The 15,863-nt window shown below is 48.0% G+C and overlaps 1 protein-coding gene across 1 annotated transcript in view; it reads right to left on the bottom strand.

The window, feature by feature from the left end:
- Positions 1–15,863, bottom strand: part of LOC139279602 (potassium voltage-gated channel subfamily KQT member 4-like) — a 624,511-nt gene that overhangs the window by 205,289 nt on the left and 403,359 nt on the right. The gene's annotated exons all lie outside the window — the stretch shown is intronic.

Here is a 15,863-nt window from a genome sequence, read left to right on the forward strand (position 1 = left end):
CCTACTCCTGCACCTATTTTCTATGTTTCTATGTTTCTATGTTACTTACCTTGCCGGTACTAATTTATAACTTTTCTTTCCACCAAAGCTTTCGCGCATGCGGCATGAGTCCTTGGACCTCGCTGATGGCAAATCCTCAGAGGAGCTGATTCCTTGAGTATGCACCGTTGCAGAACTTCTGCTTACCGCGCACTGGCTCGGATACGTGCACTTCAGTGAGACCAGTTAGAGAGATAGCTGGGTTTCACCTGATGATTCACAACTGAACAAGAGCAGACAGCGGAGGCAGGGACAGTTGTGGAGTGTCCGCTGTGGAGGGTCAGCCCTCTCCAAGCTCTGCTCAGCTGGTCACAGATGCTGGATTCCAGGGTTGACGATGAAAAGGACAGAGATTGAGCAGCAGCAGAGAATGTGCGATGTACTGACAGGCCTTCCGGACACACTGACCACGATTACAGAGACAATGGAGGAGTCTGGCTCAAGCATCAGCGTATTGATGTCGCAAGGCATTGCAACAATGTCTTCTGGCATGGATAGAGCGGCCAGCTCCGTGGAACATCAAACGCGGCTACCAAATGAGTCCATCTAAACCTTGACCATGGGCCGTGCAGACTCTGGATACCAACATGTCTGCCATGTTAAATAGGAAGACAGACACCTTAGACTTGGCCATACAGTGCGTCACTGATCTGCACCAAACTGCTGTCCAGCAGAGTGGCAGCAGGGAAGTGCGGCTGGCCCGTAAAGGGGATGAAAGGATGGTGAAAGGGGGCATGGAAGTGGGAACTCCACCCAAATCGCTTCGACTTCTCACCCGTGGCCCTCTCCCCCTCAGTCATCACCATAATCATAGGCAGCCCCTCGGAATCGAGGAAGACTTGCTTCCACTCTAAAAATGAGTCCTTACGTGGCTGAACAGTCCCATACAAGAACCACAGTCCCTGTCACAGGTGGGACAGATAGTCATTGAGGGAAAGGGTGGGTGGGACTGGTTTGCTGCATGCTCCTTCCGCTGCCTGCTCTTGGTTTCTGCATGCTCTCAGCGATGAGACTCGAGGTGCTCAGTGCCCTTCATTTAGGGCGGTCTTTGGCCGAGGACTCCCAGGTGTCAGTGGGGATGTTGCACTTTATCAGGGAGGCTTTGAAGGTGTCCTTGTAACGTTTCCTCTGCCCACCTGCGGCTCGCTTGCCGTGAGATCATTTTCCCAGTCAGAGCCCACACGCTGCCTCGTCTCCCGGCGGCCGAGTCTGCCCCTGCACAGGTGCGGGGGAAAGCAGTGTTTTGCGGGGCCCTCACAGGCTCCAAAGCCCAGGGGGTGTCGGCCTGAGCATCTCAGCAGACAGAGCAGGGAGTGAGCAGCCTGTCTCTACCTCTGCTCAACCCACAGGTGCTGCACCATGTCGGAGCAGTAGAGAAAGGAAGAGTAAAGCTTGTAGTTGCACAAGGGTGTATGAGAAAATATTATGGTGTTAGGTTCCTGTTCTTTTGTGGAATCATATAAATGTTAATCTTTTGCACCACTTTCCTGTCTTGTCCATCCTTGGTTCATGGGGAGCAACTGACCTTTGAACTTGTTTGAGAATGGGAACCAATGGGATACGTGCAAGGGATGTTTGGTTGATTGGAGGACTGCTTTGTGTCAGTGGCACTTGGGGGGCAGGAAGCGTGGCCGCTGTGGGGGCAGGAAGAGAGGCCACTGCATGTGGTTCTGATGTCGGTCCACTGCTGCAATCTAACGAAAACTTGCATCAATAAGGCCATCCCCGGCAGCTGGTGCTGCATTGCCCACATCACTTGCCTCCTCCTTGTCTTTCTCTTCCTCATCTTCCTCCTCAGATTCATCTGCAGACGATGTGTGCTCTGTGCCTTGTTCCTCCTGTAGGTCCAAGCCTCGCTGTTGGGCAATGTTGTGCAAAGAACAGCAAACCGCGACCATTCTGGCTGGTACGTACTCAAGTCTTCCTCTACAGCTGTCTGGGGACCTGAAGTGCATTTTCAGCATGCCAATGGCTTGACCAATCACAAATCAAAAAGGGCCACATTACAGCAAAATTCCAAAAGGGCAAAGGATGTTAAAAAGACAAGCCTGAAGGATCTGTGCCTCAATGCGAGGAGTATTCGTAATAAGGTGACCGAATTAACTGCACAGGCAGCAATTAGTGAATATGATAAAATTGGCATCACGGAGACATGGCTGCAGGGTGACCAAGGCTGGGAACTCAACATCCAGGGGTATTCAACATTCAGGAAGGATAGACAGAAAGGAAAAGGAGGTGGGGTAGCGTTGCTGGTTAAAGAGGAAATTGACGCAATAGTAAGGAAGGACATTAGCCTGGATGATATGGAATCTGTATGGGTGGAGCTACGGAATACCAAAGGGCAGAAAACGCTAGTGGGAGTTGTGTACACACCACCAAACAGTAGTAGTGAGGTTGGGGAAAGCATCAAACAAGAAATTAGGGACACGTGCAATAAAGGTACAGCAGTTATCATGGACGACTTTAATCTACATATTGATTGGGCAAACCAAACTGGTAGCAATGCGGTGGAGGAGGATTTCCTGGAGTGTATTAGGGATGGTTTTCTAGACCAATATGTCGAGGAACCAACTAGAGGGCTGGCCATCCTAGACTGGCTGATGTGCAATGAGAAAGGACTAATTAGCAATCTTGTTGTGCGAGGCCCCTTGGGGAAGAGTGACTATAATAGGGTAGAATTTTTTATTAAGAAGGAGAGTGACAGTTAACTCAGAGACTAGGGTCCTGAACTTAAGGAAAGGTAACTTCGATGGTATGAGGCGTGAATTGGCTAGAATAGTCTGTCAAATTATATTTAAAGGGTTGACGGTGGATAGGCAATAGCAAACATTTAAAGATCACATGGATGAACTTCAACAATTGTACATCGCTGTCTGGAGTAAAAATAAAATGGGGAAGGTGGCTCAACCGTGGCTAACAAGGGAAATTAAGGATAGTGTTAAATCCAAGGAAGAGGCATTTACATTGGCCAGAAAGAGCAGCAAACTTGAGGACTGGGAGAAATTTAGAAATCAGCAAAGGAGGACAAAGGGTTTAATTAGGAAGGGGAAAATGGAGTATGAGAGGAAGCTTGCCGGGAACATAAAAACTGACTGCAAAAGCTTCTATAGATATGTGAAGAGAAAAAGATTAGTGAAGACAAACGTAGGTCCCGTGTAGTCAGATTCGGGTGAATTTATAATGGGGAACAAAGAAATGGCAAACCAGTTGAACAAATACTTTGGTTCTGTCTTCACGAAGGAAGACACAAATAACCTTCCAGAAGTACTAGGGGACCGAGGGTCTAGTGAGAAGGAGGAACTGAAGGATATCCTTATTAGGCGGGAAATTGTGTTGGGGAAATTTATGGGATTGAAGGCTGATAAATCCCCGTGGCCTGATAGTCTGCATCCCAGAGTACTTAAGGAAGTGGCCATAGAATTAGTGGATGCATTGGTGATCATTTTCCAACACTCTATCGACTCTGGATCAGTCCCTATGGACTGGAGGGTAGCTAATGTAACACCACTTTTTAAAAAAGAAGGGAGAGAGAAAACGGGTAATTATAGACCAGTCAGCCTGACATCAGTAGTGGGGAAAATGGTTGAATCAATTATTAAAGATGAAATAGCAGCGCATTTAGAAAGCAGTGACAGGATTGGTCCAAGTCAGCATCGATTCATGAAAGGGAAATCATGCTTGACAAATCTTCTGGAATTTTTTGAGGATGTAACTAATAGAGTGGATAAGGAAGAACCAGTGGATGTGGTGTATTTGGACTTTGAAAAGGCTTTTGACAAGAGATTGGTGGGAAAAATCAAAGCACATGGTATTGGGGGTAATGTACTGACGTGGATAGAGAACTGGTTGGCAGACAGGAAGCAGAGAGTCGGGATAAACGGGTCCTTTTCAGAATGGCAGGCAGTGACTAGTGGAGTGCCGCAGGGCTCAGTGCTGGGACTCTAGCTCTTTACAATATATATTAATGATTTAGATGAAGGAATTGAGTGTAATATCTCCAAGTTTGCAGATGACACTAAACTGGGTGGCAGTGTGAGCTGTGAGGACATTAAGAGGCTGCAGGGTGACTTGGACAGTTAGGTGAGTGGGCAAATACATGGCAGATGCAGTATAATGTGGATAAATGTGAGGTTATCCACTTTGGGGGCAAAAACACAAAGGCAGAATATTATCTGAATGGCAGCAGATTAGGAAAAGGGGAGGTGCAATGAGACCTGGCTGTCATGGTACATCAGTCATTGAAAGTTGGCATGCAGGTACAACAGGCGGTGAAGAAGGCAAATGGTATGTTGGCCTTCATAGCAAGGGGATTTGAGTATAGGAGCAGGGAGGTCATACTGCAGTTGTACAGGGCCTTGGTGAGGCCTCACCTGGAATATTGTGTTCAGTTTTGGTCTCCTAATCTGAGGAAGGACATTCTTGCTATTGAGGGATTACAGCGAAGGTTCACCAGACTGATTCCTGGGATGGCTGGACTGTCATATGAGGAGAGACTGGATTGACTGGGCCTGTATTCACTGGAGTTTAGAAGGATGAGAGGGGATCTCATAGAAACATATAAGATTCTGACCGGGACTGGACAGGTTAGACACGGGAAGAATGTTCCCGATGTTGGAGAAGTCCAGAACCAGGGGACATAGTCTTAAGATAAAGGGTAGGCCATTTAGGACTGAGCTGAGGAGAAACCTCTTCACTCAGAGAGTTGTTAACCTGTGGAATTCCCGACCGCAGAGAGTTGTTGATGCCAGTTCATTGAATATATTCAAGAGGGAGTTAGATATGGCCCTTACGGCTAAAGGGATCAAGGGGTATGGAGAGAAAGCAGGAACGGGGTACTGAGGGAATGATCAGCCATGATCTTATTGAATGATGGTGCAGTCTCGAAGGGCTATGTTTCTATGTTTCTATGTTGGACATATAGCATTCCTTATGGTGCTGTTGGGCTTCATTGGTCAGGTATCTGACATTTGTCATCAGCCAAGTTTGAAGTGTATACCTTGTCTCCTAGCAGCCATCCCTTAAGTGTATTTGCAGGTCCAAAGACGCTCAGGAACGTGGACTGCTGCAGGATGAAAGTACCATGGCAGCTCCCTGGGAATATTGTGCACACCTGCATAAATATCTTTTTGTGGTTGCACGTTACCTGCACATTAATGGAGTGGAAACCCTTGTGGCTCACGAATACTCCTGGGTGACCTGGGGGTGCACAGATCGCCACATGTGTGCAGGCGATGACACCCTGCACCTGTGGGAAGTCAGCCAGAGACGCAAACCGAGCACCCACTCATTCTGACTGGCATCATGGCAGGCGACGTTCACGTAATTACCGGTTCTGGCAAACAACCTGTCGGTCACCTGTATTTATGCATTTGTGGGCCACCGACTGGGAGACCTGGATATGTCCATGATAGGTGTGGTGTGAGGGTAGCCATTCTGGCAGAAAAAATAGAAAAGCAAATTATAATTGAGATGGAGAAAAATAGCAAAATGCTACAGTTCAGAAGAACCTGGGGGTCCTTGTGCATGAAATACAAAAAGTTAGTATGCAGGTACAGCAAGTAATCAGGAAGGCAAATGGAATGTTGGCCTTTATTGCAAAGGGGATAGAGTATAAAAGCAGAGAAGTCCTGCTGCAAATATACAGGGTATTGGTGAGGCCACACCTGGAGTACTGTGTACAGTTTTGGTCTCCATATTTAAGGAAGGATATACTTGCATTGGAGGCTGTTCAGAGAAGGTTCACGAGGTTGGTTCCAGAGACGAGGTCATTGACTTATGAGGAAAGGTTGAGTAGTTTCGGCCTATACACACTGGAGTTCAGAAGTATGAGAGGTGATCTTATCGAAACATATAAGATAATGAGGGGTCTCAACAAGGTGGATGCAGAGAGGATATTTCCACTATTGGGGAAACTAAAACTAGGGGACATAGTCTCAGTATAAGGGGCTGCCCATTTAAAACTGAGATGAGGAGGAATTTCTTCTCTCAGAGGGTTGTAAATCTTTGGAATTCTCTGCCCCAGAGAGCTGTGGAGGCTGGGTCATTGAATATATTTAAGGCGGAGATAGACAGATTTTTGAGCGATAAGGGAATAAATGGTCATGGGGAGTGGGAGGGGAAGTGGAGCTGAGTCCATGATAAGATCAGCCATGATCTTATTTAATGGTGGAGCAGGTGCGAGGGGCCAGGTGTTACGGAAGCTGATATGGGTTCGGAAACTCATCTCAGGGTCAAATACTACACCAAGGGCCAGGTTCAGCCTCAGACAGTGGCCAGGGAAAGGGAGGGAGATGGTGACCAGGGAACCAAAAACAACTGTTTCGGTCTTCCCAATAGTTAGTTGGAAGAAAGTTCTGATCATCCAGTACTGGATATCGGACAAGCAACATCGCAAATCAGAGGTAGTGGAGGGGCCGAGAAAGCTGGTGATGAAGTAGAGATGGGTGTCGTCAGCGTGTATGTGGAACCTGATGTGTTTTCAGATGATTTTGCCGAGGGGCAGCATGTAGATGAGAAATAGAAAGGATCCTTGGAGGTCTCCAGAGGTTACGGTGTGGGAGTGGGAACGCAAAGGGAAGCCATTGCAGGTGATTCTTTGGCGATGACTGGATAGCTAAGCGTGGAACCAGGTGAGGGCAGTCCCACCCAACTGGACGACAGGGGAGATGCTGGTGGTCAATGGTGTGGTCAACCATGTCAAAGGCTGCAGACAGATAGAGAAGGATGAGGAGGAAAGTTTACTATGGTCACACTCATATGTGACTTTGATAAGGGCTGTTTTCGTGCTGTGGCAGGGGTAGAGATCTGATTGGTGGGGTTCACACACGGGAGTTGTGGAAAAGATGGGCATGGATTTCTGAGATGAAAACTCAAGTTACATAGCCATGGGTACATAGCAAGTTTGGGATAGATATGCCCTGATAATAAACAGCATAGAGAGGAGACAATCGGAGGAAGTCCAAAGTCAGAGGCCCCATGGTGGGATGAAGCTGACGTAGATAGGGCGGAGTCAGCTTTAAACTGATGTCCAGGTTAAAGACAGGCTGCTCCTCAAATTCTGGTTGCACTTCAGTCCCACGCTTCTGATCTTTGGGCACCCTGTGCGGAGGGGAGCGGGCAGGTCAGAGGGCCTCCTCGTAGGACTGCTCCTGGGCACGGCCAAGGGGGCCATCAGCCGGTCCAGGCAGTGGGCGGTCGAGGGGGTCATTTAACCCGACTGCCTGCCTCTCTTCCGTGGTTACCATCGGTACGCTCGCGGCCTTCCACGAGAGGTGGGCGCTGGAGGGACTGGAGTGCATCATCACCCCCGGCAACCAAATTTTAATTTGATTTAAGTTGACTGTCTAAAGTTTAATTTGTTTAAGCTTGTCGGCTTTAGTGCCCCCCTTTAATCAGGGGGCACTTGGTTTAATGTTCAACAACAAAGTAGTTGTACAGCTGTTGTGGGAGTGGCTTAGCCACTTGTGAGTTGGGAGCCTGTGGAGAAGGAGCTGCTGCAATTGCTGTCTGCAGGAGAGGAGGACGAGGCCAGGTTAAAGACAGGTGTGGCGGGCGAGTGAGTCCAGAAGTTATTTGAAGGGCAGAGTATCGAGGATGCATTGTTGGAGGTATTTCTGTGGGAATGAAACTGCAGGTGAGCAGAATCGATCGCTGGGCAGAAAAACACTGGCGAAGTCGGAGGTCACTATAAGATCCAGAAGCAGTGGAGAAATGGACTTCAGCCAGGAGAGGGAATATCTGGCCAGGACCTATAGTAGCAAAATAAAGCTGAAAACCAGTAGGACAAGTAGGATAGTCATACATTCAGCAGGTAATGGCAGCGTTGGGGGATTGACTTTAAAGTGGACAAAGTTATCTTAAACCTTAAGCAGCTGAGATTGCCTGTGTCATCCAGTGGAATAGCATAGTCTTCAGTGTGGCAGCAAAGAGTGACGTCATCAAGGTCTAGATCGGTGATTGGAGCGTGGGCAGGTACAGCAGGAGCGGTGAGGTCGGGGCGAAGGAGCGGCGAGAGATTGTGGAGGGATATGATCGGGGCCCAGGGGAGGCGTGAGTTCGGGACCAGAGGCCCAGGGGCAGCACGGGCCAGCCCACACTGCGATATGTGTGCGCACTAGGTCCGTGCAACATAGCTGGTCTCCAGTCTCTTGGTTAACCCTTGCCACTGGAGCAAGACCTAGCTCTGACAAGCCTGTGTGGTGGCTGGTGTGCAACGGCCACCACACGTTAAAAAAATCCACGCACAGGCATCTTCCACCCTTCAGGATGTAGTTCGGGTTCTTCATTGAAACACCTGCGAATTCATCCTTTTTAGGCGTGGAAGCAAGTCATCCTCGTTTCGAGGGACCGCCTATGATGATGATGATGATGAGCATAGTCCTAGCGGCAGAGAAATCCAGGAATTTTGAAGCCAAATTTCAGAGAGTTCCCAGTGGCGCTGATGGAGCAGGCATGGTCGGGGGGTGAGCAGTAGGCCAGGTAACTTTCAACTTGTGCTTTGAACTTGTAGTTAGGGTTAAGTGATCCACTATTAGAGCCAGGGGAACTTAAACAGTGGAAGAGAGATTGTCGGAGAAAGGGTAAAAGATGGAGACGCTCCATCAATATTATGTTGCGTGTGAAAACAACACTTTAAAGCAAAGAATGAATTCCCTTTCTGTTCCCGGAGCCTATTACTGCAGTTTGGAGAACCTTATCAACACACTGCCAATTTAAATGGAGTTCACTATTGCTTCTGAGGACACTCTGAATTTTGTTTTGTGTTCGGCAGTTTAATATACCGGAAGCTAAATATCAGTAATATGATTGAGTAGCTGCGATATTAAGTGCGGAGTAATAGGCGGAGGTTGGCAGTGGCTGAGCGTGCTGCATGCGGCATTATTGCTGTACTTCCAGATTTTAAAAATTAAAATATTTTCTTTTCCTCTCCAGCAGACGCTGACCCACAGGTGTTGAGTCTGGACAGGAAATGTCGGCAGCATCAGAGCCAAGCCTAATCCTGTCCTCACCTGAAGTCACTGGAGGATTAATCGTGGACGATTTCCCCTCCCCGGCAGGTTCACGGTAACCCACTACTGCTGCTTCAGTTAAGATCAGCTAACTCAGCACAGGTTGTGTTGGGATTTTCCTGCTCTGTGGGGCTGACTTTCACAATGGTGCCAACTAAGCCAAAGGGAGAGAGCTTTGAAACAGATGGTCGAAAGCTTTACCACTTCCCTCAATAATGACTGAAATGGGAATTGAGTTCAATGGAGAGTACTATGATGCAGGGTGCAAAAAACAGTGGGCAGGCATTAATATTGAATCTCGGCGTTAATTCCATGGGGAAAGTAATGATGGCCGATATTATGGGCGTTGATTTCGCCCATTCTGATGATCCCGCCCAAAAAAGTGGGCGGGCGGTAATATTATTTTCCGGCGTTAAGCACATTGGGGAAAGTAACGCTCGGTGATAAGTTTCTGAAAAATGGCCGCCAGTTTCCATTTTGTGCCAGAATGGGCGATATCTGGGCGTTATACATCATTTCAGCGGTAAAATGGGCGTTAAGTGGCCGTTAAGCATGCAAAAAAAGTGGAGGTTCTAGCCCTATAATTCCAACTAAAATAAATTAATTATGAGGCAAAAAAAAGCTTTGGTGGATTTCCCCCTGCCCGTAACATTCAAAGGATGGAAATAGCCCTCGCTAACTTCAGCACGGAAGGTGCCGAGGGATGCACATGAAACGAGGGCAGCGTAAAACGCTAGCTGCTGCTCGGTGCTAGGCAAACACAGCACCTGTGTGGTGGTGTTGTGAGTGCCGTATGATCACCAAGCTTCCAGACCCCGTTACACTTTCTCTGTACCAATGGAGCTGAATAATTGAGTGAATCGTTCTCCTCGATTACCTCGCTCTGGCTGATTCAGCACAACATGCACCAGCTGATCAACAGGATCCTGCAGCAGGTATATTAATGAGGATTATTAAAACACATCTTCCAATTTTTTGTGACTATTTCCTCCTCTCTTTCTCTCCTCAAGGGACTGATTCCTGCTGTAGGACAGTTCTACACTGCCCTTTTATCTCCTCCCTTCCAACTGTCCAGGGCCCCAAACACTCCTTCCCGGTGAAACAGCGATTTACTTGTACATCTCTCAGTTTAGTATACTGTATTCACTGCTCACAATGGGGTCTCCTCTACATTGGGGAGACCAAGCGTAGATTGGGTGATCGCTTTGTGGAACACCTCCGTTCAGTCCGTAAGTGTGACCCCGAGCTTCTGGTCACCTGTCACTTTAATTCTCCACTCCATTCCCACTCTGACCTCTCCATCCTCGATCTCCTATACTGTTCCAACGAAGCTCAACGCAAGCTCGAGGAACAGCACCTCATCTTTCGTTTAGGCACTTTACAGCCTTCTGCACTCAACATCGAGCTCAACAATTTCAGAGCATAACCTCTGCCCATCTTTGGCTCCCCTCCCCTCCCCCCTCCCACCCTCCACCCCCACCAGCCTGTTTATTTCTTTTATTCTCCTTGTCTCTAATGGCAGTTGGTTATTATCCCACCATTCACACCCTATCTTGACTAATGTTTTTCTAACCTCTATCATTACCATTTGAATTTGGCCCATCATCCCGTTTGTCTTTCTAATCTCTCCTGCCTTCCACCCTATCTCAGACCTTCCCTTTTGTTCTTTCCTCCCCTCCCCCTTTCAGTGCTTGTTAAGAATCCGTTCTTTTCGAACACTCTCCAGTTCTGACGAAGGGTCATCGACCCGAAACGTTAACTCTGTTTCCTCTCCACAGATACTGCCTGGCCCACTGAGATTTCCAGCATTTTCTGCTTTTATTCCAGTTCTACAGTGTGTTCACCGAACTGTCCATTCTTTATGTTTGAGCATCAGGTATGAGTGGGTCATTTGTTATTGTGGGAGGTAATTGCAGCAGAGCCTGATTCTGTCCTCACCTGTACTTCCCAGTAGTAGTGATCAGGAGCAGGAACCTGGCCAACCTCCCCTCTCAAAGCTGGGATCACTGAAGCCAACAACCACTACCCCAGTTGCAATGACTTAACTGATGTGGCCGGGGTCTCTGCCCTTTACTGTTCAGTTACACACTCCTTTACTAACTGAGCACACTTAAAACACGAATTGACAAACTATACAATTTCAACAGTTCCATTATCTTTCTGTCCCACTATTCTGTATGTCAAGGCAGCATTTTAATTTTAATTTATCGGTAGCAACATAAGAATTATTAGATGAAAAATGACCAAGATTTATCTAGTTCGTCTTCCATCATCCTGGCACAGGTTGAGCCTCCCTAATTTGGAAGCCTCGGGACCTGGCCTGTTCTGGATAATGGATTTTCCCGGACGAGGGGTGATCATGTTGAATTGATTCAGATACTGAGCAAGGGGATATCGGAGCTGGCTGGCTGGGGCTGGGAGTGCAGCAGAGAGATCATGGGAGTGGTGGGGGGTGGGGAGGGTGGGTGGATCGCGGGGTCAGGCCAGCGATTGTGTGAGTCGAGGCAGGGAGGAAGGACTTCAATTTGTTCATAGAAACATAGAAACATAGAAATCTACAGCGCAGAAGGAGGCCATTTCGGCCCATCCACATGGCTCTCGGTCAGCAGCCCTGAAGGTTACATATAAACCTATGAACAATGACGGAAAGGCAAAGAGCACCCATCCCAACCAGTCCGCCCCACACAACTGCGACACCCCTTATACTGAAACATTCTACACACCACCCCAACCGGAGCCATGTGATCTCCTGGGATTTCATGTCGGAGTTCTGCGCATGCGCCACCCGGTGGCCGGGAATGGTTCTGGACGAGGGGTGGTTCCGGATAAGGGAATTCTGGATAAGGGAGGGTCAACCTGTAGTCGTATGATACAACAATAATGAAGTTGTCGATTTAATCATAGTTGACAATCTCCATCAATAATTCTACAACACACCCAGACGTGAGGCATGCTGCACTTATTATCAACAACTTGTATTTATATAGCGCCTTTAATGTGGTAAAATGTCCCATGGTGCTTCACAGGAATATTATAAAACAAAATTTGACATTGAGCCACATAAGGAGATATACAGGGCAGGTGACCAAAAGCTTGGTCAAAGAGGTAGGTTTTAAGGAGTGTCTTAAAGGAGGAAAGAGAGATAGAGCGGTTTAGGGAGGGAGTTTGAGAGCTTGGGGCCTAAGCAGCTAAAGGCACGTCCACCGATGGTTGAGTGATTAAAATCAGGATGCTCAGGAGGGCAGAATTAGAGGAGTGCAAATATCTCGGGGGGGGGGGGTGGAGAAGGGAGCGGGGATTGTGAGGCTGCAGGAGATTATAGAGATAGGGAGGGGTAAGGCCATGGAGGGCTCCGAAAACAAGGATGAGAATTTTAAAATTGAGGCGTTGCTCAACTGCGGGCCAATGTCGGTCAGCGAGCCCAGGGGTGATGGGTGATCGGGACTTGGTGCGAGTTGTGGATGACTTCAAATTAATGTAGGGTAGAATGTGGGAGGCCAGCCAGGAGTGCGTTGGAGTAGTCAGGTCTAGAGGGAACAAAGGCATGGATGAGGGCTTCAGCAGTGGATGAACTGAGGCAAGGGCGGAGACGGGCGATGTTACGGAGGTGGAACTAGGCGGTCTTAGTTATGCTGCGGATATGTGGCCAGAAGCTCATTTCAGGGTCAAATATGACACCAAGCCTCAGACAGATGCTAGGGAGAAGGATGGAGTTGGTGGCTAGGGAATGCAGTTTGTGGCAGGGACCAAAGACAATGGCTTTGGTCTTCCCAATATTTAGTTGGAGGAAATCTCTGCTCATCCAGTACTGGACAACGTAGAGACTGTGGAGCTATCGAGAGGACTGGTGGTGAGGTAGAACTCGGTGCCGTCAGCATACATGTGGAAACTGAGGCTGTGTTTTCGGATGATGTCGCCAAGGAGCAGCATGTAGTTGAGAAATAGGAGGGGGCCAAGGATAGATCCTTGGGGGACACCAGAGGTAACAATGTTGGAGTGGGAAGAGAAGCCATTGTAGGTGATTTTCTGGCTACGATTAGATGGATAAGAATGAAACCAGGCGAGTGCAGTCCCACCCAGCTGACCGATGGTAGAGAGGCTTTGGAGAAGGATGGAGTGGTTAACTGTGTCCTTCGGTGACATCATCTAAAAGCAAAAGGAAAATACTGCGGATGCTGGAATCTGAAATAAAAACAGAAAATGCTGGTAATCTCAACGTGTCAGGCAGCATCTGTGGAGATAAACAGAGTTAACGCTGTAGGTCTGTGACCCTTCGTCAGAACTCACAAAAGGTCATCGACCCGAAACGTTAACTCTGCTTCTCTCTCCCCAGATGCTGCCTGACCCGCTGAGATTACCAGCATTCTCTGAAAACATGTTGTGTAAGCTGATTACATCACTTCTCTCGAACCCCTCCACTGCCATTGATTTGTCACGCTGCTTGTCCGATATCCATTATTTGATGAACAGAAATTTCCTCCAATTAAACATTTGGAAGACTGAAACTATTGGGCCGAAAATTGCGGTCGGAGGCTTCCTTCGGACTCTGAGCCCCCCCAAAAATCTACGAAACTACCCGGTGGTCTCGGAGGAACGTAGGATTCCAGCCTGAGGCCTTCATTCGCTGCGCAGCGCACGGGGCGATGCCTTCCACACATGTAAGTCTAGTTTGGAATCACGTGGGCCTGGACCACCAATCACGATCTAGTACAGGTTAAACCTCCCTTATCCGGTACTCCTTATCCGTCACCACCCCTCGTCTGGCACCGTTCCCGGCCAATGGGTGGTGCATGCACAGAACCTGACCCGTCAAAACCCTACTCACCAATATAATCCTCCTCCTCGTCGCCCTGCTGGAACTCCTGCAGCCACCGTCCTCGGGCTGGCCACTCCTCCCCACAGCACTCCCTCCGGGAGGTTGGGCTAGCTCTTTGGGGCCCGCCAACCCTTCTCAGCCCCCTGCACACTGATTGACTGACTGACTGACTGACAGTCGGTCCAGCCAATCAACGCACACGCATACTTACTCCAGCAACTGCATTTAAAGGTGCAGTCCACCAAAACATGTGACCTCCCCTCATCTGGCAAAATCCCTGGTTCGGGACAGGCCAGGTCTCGAGGGTGCCAGATAAGGAAGGTTCAACGTGTATTCTCATTGACAATAATGGGAACTCCATTTGTACGGGCTCCTATTACTATCAATGAGAATACCCACTAAGCAAGAAACACAGCACAATAAATAAAAAAAACACATCACATATGTAAAATTAATTGAAATTAAAATATAATTAATTGTTTTAGAAAAAAAATATTTTTGGGAATTTTTTTCAATGTGTTTTAATAGGGTTAAGAATAAACTTACCTTAAAGGGGAGGGTTTGTAATATAAAAATGAGTGATTACATTTGATTTCTCTGTGTTTGTAAAAGTGTTACGCTGGTAAAAGTAAGCTACATGCCTGCTTTTACCACGCGTAAAAGTTTGAAGGACATTCGCTTGGCAAGAGTTGGGCAAATCTGTCTAAAGAAATTTTGACAGATCGGAAAAGCCGCATCGCGCCCCAAGAAGCGGCTTTGCGAGGTCTCGCCGGGTGTGTGTGCACTTCGTACGCACGCAGCGAGGCCACAGTTTTCATCCCAATGTCTTCAGTTCCCGTTCCCTCACCACCAATTCCATCCCTCTCCCCAGCCACTTTCTGAGGCTGAACCCAACCATTCACAACCTTGGTCTCTTATTTGACCCTGAGCTGAGCTTCCGACCCCATATCCTCTCGATCACCAAGACCGCCTACTTCCATCTCCGCCGTCTCAGCTCATCTGCTGATACCCTCATCCATGCCTTTGTTACCTCTAGTCTAGACTCAACCAATCCAATTCTCTCTTTTCTGTCCTCTCACCTTGAACCCTTCTTAACTTGAGCTCATCTAAAAGCCTGCTGCCAGGATCATAACTCGCAGCAAATCCCAGTCACACATCACCCCTATGCTCGCTAACATACATTGGGTCCTGGTCCGGCAACGCCTCAATTAAAAAATGTTCATCCTTGTTTTCAAATCCCTCCATGGCCTTGCCCATCTCTACCTCTGTAACCTCCTCCAGTCTTACAATATCTCTGCGCTCCTCTAATTCTGGCCTCTTGTGCATTCCCAAATTCCATCGCTCCACCATTGACGGTCGTGCCTTCAACTGCATGAGCCCCAAGCTCTGGAATTTCCTCCCTAAATCTCTCCGACTCTCTATGTCTCTCTCCTCCTTTCAGACACATCTGAAAACCTACTTCTTTCTCCAAGTCTTTTGGCTGAGCCTTTTAAGTTGATTCGGCAAGTTTTTTTAAAGATTTTTATTTTTGACTCCATTATGCAGGGGGCTAAAGTAGGCTCTGTCATCATTTCTCTCGGGGGCAGGAAAAACAGGCACCCTCCAGATGGCAGTCGGCACTGGAGTTTCTGGCAGTGTGGGTGTCAGAGGTGCACTCATAGTGATGCATGCATCTGCTAGTCCCACTGACTCTGCACACCCTGGCAGGGTCCGCACTGGCCACAACACAACAGATGCAATTTCAGGGCCAATGTATTATTCTGCTGCTAAAGTGTAGGCATGTAGACATTTATGGACAAGGTGTAATTGCTGTGAAATCTTGAAATGAAGGCATGGATCAGTTACAGGCCATGTAGATCATAGCCACGGTTCTGTTGTAGGGAAGTCAAATCCTCACAAGTAAACAACAAACGGTCAACAATTAATGATCAGCACAAAAAATGATAGATCTATCGTCAGCACATCCCTTGGACCAATCTGCCATACTCGAGGAGAATAAA

This window comes from Pristiophorus japonicus, chromosome 14, assembly GCF_044704955.1.
Source record: "Pristiophorus japonicus isolate sPriJap1 chromosome 14, sPriJap1.hap1, whole genome shotgun sequence".
Classification (NCBI taxonomy): Eukaryota; Metazoa; Chordata; class Chondrichthyes; family Pristiophoridae; genus Pristiophorus; species Pristiophorus japonicus.